This window comes from Anas platyrhynchos, chromosome 15 (genome assembly GCF_047663525.1).
Source record: "Anas platyrhynchos isolate ZD024472 breed Pekin duck chromosome 15, IASCAAS_PekinDuck_T2T, whole genome shotgun sequence".
Classification (NCBI taxonomy): Eukaryota; Metazoa; Chordata; class Aves; order Anseriformes; family Anatidae; genus Anas; species Anas platyrhynchos.
This window is the reverse complement of record NC_092601.1, coordinates 19,933,541-19,939,258: the sequence shown is the minus strand read 5'-3', so window position 1 is coordinate 19,939,258 and position 5,718 is coordinate 19,933,541.

Genomic DNA, 5,718 nt, shown 5'->3' with positions numbered 1-5,718 from the left:
CTTGAATCTTTGTTTTATCACAGCTGTCAAGAATCAGGGTGCCACACCCACACTGCCTGGCCACAAGTTTTTGCAGCAGGCCTTCCACGCCCTGGGCTGGGTAGAGCAATCCCGTGTACCTTGCACAGCTTTTGGTATCTCTAATAGGGTGATAAACACACCAGCTACTTTCAACTTGCAAGTGTGGAAACACTTTCAAAGCAAAAGCTAATGGCTTGTGCTGCATGCTGCCTCCATGTGGCAAGTCACAAGCTACAGATGATCGCATGGCATGTACAGAGTCCAGTAGTGTTGCTGGCTCACTCCCAAACCCACAGACCATGAAGTCCTACCACAACTGGCTGCTCCTCACATCACTGGCAGGGACATACTATGTCCTTAGGAGAAAAAGTGGAATAGGTATGCGGGATGGACAAACAAGCAGAGTTTATGAGAAGCACCTTGCAATACATTGAGGCATATTAACAACACTGGAGATAAGCAAGGTTTTCATGGAAACAGACTCTTCCAAAGTAACCAATGTTTCCAAAAATTCAAAATACATTTCTGCACAGGGAAGCTAGAAGACTTCTTGAAACCATCCTGGGACTGTCCCTATTGCTGGAAGCTGTGGTTTTGCCCTGAAGCTGGTAAGAGTTCACAGTAAAGTGGCAGAAGGTAGCAGCTATTTTATTTGAGGCTAAAAAGGCCAAAACACAGGGTTATTGGCTCCACTAGAGTCCAGGGACTAATGCAATGAAATCACGTCACATCAGTACATCTGCATCCAAATCAGCACTGGTAAACTTTTACAATGCTCAGCAAGAAGAGGAATCTGAAGGCTGTTCCTACAAAATGTAGGGACTGGGGGATTCCATGCTCTACTGTGGCTTTGGCTGTGGTGTGAAGCTCTTGCTCAAATAAGGAAGCTGCTTGGCTCCCCTAGTTGCTGTTCTGTGATCAGCAAAGAGTAACCCTGAACAACCCAGTTTCCACATTGCTTACCCGGTCACTGTGCGTGTGCAGAAGCTGGAAAGTGATGTGCTAGGAGCAGCAAGAAGTTGAAGCAATGGCGGACAGCATGCTAAATACAGACAACACGGACAGCAGGTGAATGCGTTGGCCCTTCACACTGGAGAACACAGATGGAGGTTTTTTGAGACAAATAATAACAGCAGAGGTCATCTGACCAGAAGTGGGAAGCTTCCTACTGCTTCAGGATGGCAAGGTCTGTTGTGAAGACCCACCGCAGCTCAGAATAAGGCCATGGTATAGCAGCATTAGGGAAGCCTAGGTATTCTTGGAGCACTTCTGCTAAGCAGTGGGAGAGCAGAATCACCAGAAATGAACTGCCCTGTATAACTTTCAAGCCGAGAGCCTGTCAGTTGCGTTTATTGGTTAGTGAATGCAACACAACATAAACCTGCTTGAGCCGTCTCCTTGAGACCTCTGCTGGCTGCTCACCATGGACCAAGAATACTATCTTCAGGGCAAACCACAGCCAGTGCAGAGCTGGTTTTCACAGCAATCATGTACAGCACTAGGACAAAAAAATGGGACTGATTAAAACCCTGAGCCAGGTGTGGAAATTCTTTCCCCAAAAGGCAGTCCAGTACTTCCGCACTCTGTTATAATTTTTGTTGCTGTGTGGGTGGTTTACTGCAAGTGAAACCAGCAGTGGTTGAGCTGGAGAGAAGCAGCCAACCTCAAACTCTTCAGCTTATGGCAAATTCCCCCATGTCTAAGAGCTGGGGAAACAGCAGCAAGTAGGAAAGTCCCCGTGATATGTTAGTCACTGACTCAGTCACCTTCAAGCAGAGGACAAACACCACACTGCTTTGAGTGCCTTGCTCTTAATACAGTGCAGTACAAGCACATATAGGACCATGGGAGCGGCTGATCCATCACAGAACCAGCAACCAAGATAGGAGCTCCTTAGGGCACCTACCGCAATTAATGGACCAGGAGAGGTCTAACACGGCCACCCCTCTACCAAAGACATGTCACAGGTTATATTGGTACTATTCCAACTCTTGCTGTTACAATTGCTCCTCTGCTCTCAGAACACATAATGTGTACGTGTTCAGTTATACAGAAAATGTTCTGGCTAAGCACAAGACAAACCAAAAACCATCTGCTCCTCCTCACTATGAAGCTACAAGTGCCACAGCAGTCAGTTCTCCTGCTCTGTTCATTCCAGGACTGTGGTCAGTTTTTCTTTTCTTTCATCTTGCAATGTTTCTGTAAAGGGTGGAAATAAGGGTGCATGGAAATTCCATGCTGTAGAAAGCCTGAAAATGGACAGGATGTAAATGGGACAGCACAAGAGACAAAGAGAGCAAAGCACCTGTGGCGAGAGTACAGCACAGAGATGTCAAGTTCCTCTCAACACCGCTTCCTCAGCTTGTCAAAGGACAGACAGTAGTCAGGACTTAGCAAATTAGTGGTGCTGATGCTAGCTCTTATTAGGAGTTCTGTGAAAACACACTGAGGTACAGCAATCTGGTAAACTATAATTTTGATTAGTATGTTAGTGAGGTACCTTAGAGGTGCCCTCTTCTTTGCTATGCTGTTTTCTTTTGCTTGGAGCAATCTTCTTTGAGAGCCAAGTAAGGATTATACTGCTGTAGCTGAAAACCAGACCAGTGCATTTGTCTCATTCCTCAGGTTGTCAGCAAATTCCTGCTGAGCTACTGCTTCACTTCCAACCCTATCACCACAGTTTAGGCAGGGGGGCCTTGAAGGCTCTGTGCAGTGGCTGCAAGATCCCATGAAAATCTGACAGCATAGCATGGCTACCTCAGAAATAGTAGTGTGGTGAAAAAAAAATTAAAATTGTGGTTAACGTAATCATGATACATCACCATATGGGAGCCCAGGCCAGAATTTGTTCTTACCAGTCTGCAGAGGGTGGGAAATATTTGTGTGCATGTGTACACATGCATGTGCACTGCACAGGCACAGTTCCTCTGAGAAAAATACCTACTCTGTGTGAAGGCATCTGAATGCAAATTTACACACATCGGATGTACAAACTGCAAAAATCATGCTAAGGAGTTTCCCACAAAAAAAGACATGGCTAGGAGAAAGCAAACTGTCTTCTCAGTCTCTATTCACTAAAGAGCTTTCTCACATAATTTCACAGCCAGAGATAAATGTTACAGTGCAGGGTAGGGGAATTTACACATCTGGTTCTCTAGTCCTTTGGTTTTTGGCTATGCTGCTGGAAAGCAACACCTAACAGAACTTGTTTTCTTAGATAATGTTTGTGGCTGTACTGGGTCTGGTCCACCACAGTAGCTTATGATGGATGAGCACTTAGACATCCTTGCAACCTGTTTGAACAACATACATTCCATAACAAGATGCAGACAAAAGTTATTAAAAAAAAAAAAAAAAAAAGCTGAGGACACCCCCCAGCCCTGGTTAACTTACCTCTACCCCCAGGAACTTGTTTCACAGGTCTGCTTACCCCCCTACCTCCATGATTCTCTCACCCTTCTCTTGGGGTTATGATTAGTTTTCCAAGGGCAATGACAAAATTTGTGATTGATAGGAATTTGTCAACACCTTTTCAATATAGGTGCATATTTCTAAAGAGCATTGATAAGAATCACAGAATATCTCGAGTTGGAAGGGAACCACAAGAACCAAGTCCACCTCCTGTGTCCCCAAAAGATCACCCAAAAAATCAGACTGTCAGAGTTGTCCAAATGCTTTTTGAACTCTGGCAGGCTCAGTGTCGTGACCACTTCCCTGGGGAGCCTGTTCTGGTGCCTGACCACCCTCTCAGTGAAGAACCTTTTCCTGATATCCAGCCCAAGCCACCCCTGTCGCAGCTTCTAGCCCTTCTCTTGGGTCCTATCGCTGGTCACCAGAGTGAAGTGATCAGTACCTGACCCTCCACTCCCCTCGTGAGGAAGCTGTAGACTGTTATGTGGTCTCCCCTCAGTATCCTCTTCTCCAGGCTGAACAATCCGAGTGACTTCAGCCGTTCCTCATACGTCTTGTCCTCCACACCCTTTACCATTTTCACAGCCCTCCTTTGGAGGCTCTCTAACAGTTTATTTATTTATTTTTAATCTTTCTTATATTGTGGTGTCCAAAACTGCACAGAGTACTCGAGTTGAAGCTGCACCAGTTCAGAGCAGAGCAGGACAATCACTTCCCTCAACGGTCTGGCAATGCTGTGCTTGATGCACCCCAGGATATGGTTGGCCCTCCTGGCTGCCAGGGCACACTGCTGGCTCATGTTCAGCTTGCTGTCGACCAAAACCCCCAGATCCCTCTCTGCGGGGCTGCTCTCCAGCATCTCATCTCCCAGTCCATGCATAGAGCCAGGGTTGTCCCTTCCCAGGTGCAGAATACAGCACTTGCTCTTGTTAAACTTCACATTTAGAAAACAAAATAAACAAAAAAAGCCTGTGACATTCTCTGCAAAAGTAAAACAGTTAACCAGAACTAGTTTCTCCTGAACTGGGAATACACCTGCTTTTCTCAGGAACCTGTTTCACTCATTCATGACAATGATGAGTCAGGTTACTAATACTTGGTAGGCAGCCAGGTAAGGATGATATGTATGAAGGGGGAATGACTACGAGTGAGTAATAAATGGCTTTATAACTAGGCTAAAACTCAGCACAAGCCTCCATTTGCATTGCAGTCTTTCAAAACAAACTGGGAACAAAAAAAAAAAAAAAAAAAGAAAATACATTTACTGCGAGAGGTAATTCACCGAACTGGTAGGGACCCCCTACTAGCTAAAAAGGCCTGCAGGGCCCCAGCTTCTAGGTTTGAAGCTCCTCTCCTGGGAGGATAAGCTGCTTGTGCAAACACAGACTAGGCCCTCAGAGGTGTGACTCAGGCCAATACATCACACTGGCAGTCCTGGAAGCCTGCTGAAAGTCAGAACTCTTGCACACTCCCAGTAAAGTCAGAAACTTGTCATTTGAAACATACCTGTGTTATATAGCCTAGCAATTGCTCTAGATTGCAAATGTGAAGTGGGAGATGGAACACTGACTTAGATCACACTTCAGTCATGCATGCACTGTGCCTGACATAGGATAGGGGGATTAGCAGGCCAGCTGCCCAGACAGTCCTGATGTTTAACACAAGTTCTGGGTTCTGCAAAGGCACAGGAGTAGGGCTCCCTCTGCTTGAAGAGCTGTGGTTTGATTTCACCAGAGTAATACTGAAGGGAAAAGCACAGGTAGAACACCCTAGCACAGAAAGTCATCCAACAGAAACAAGCAGATGGGGGGGGAAGGTTACTATGTAGGGGAAAAAAACAAAAAACAGGGAAAAGCAGAGTGAAGCTGGGGCTCCGCAGGGGAACTACTACAGCAAACAGCTTTCCAATCCTTGCCCGAGCAGAGCTCTCCTGGCTGCTACAGCCAAATGCAGGCCTTCCAGGACAATTCCCTCCAGAGCACAGGGGACAGTGCAGGGGCAGAAGGGGAAGAAAATACCACTTGTGCCCCTGTGCCTCCCCTAAAAGCCCTGTGCTACTACCGCAAATAGTGAGTAACCCATGCTGAGTAGCCATAGTAAGTAGCTGTGGATTTTTGCTTAAACTTGACTTCATTAGGACATAGGGAAGTGAGTCAGCAAGCTCATGAGACAGCTCATGACCTCTGTGCATGTTCCTGTTCCACCATTTCAGCAAGGGTTTGTTTGAAGGGTCCTGGCATGCCTCTTCATCTTTCTGCCCCACAGCCATTCCACTTCAGCACTGCC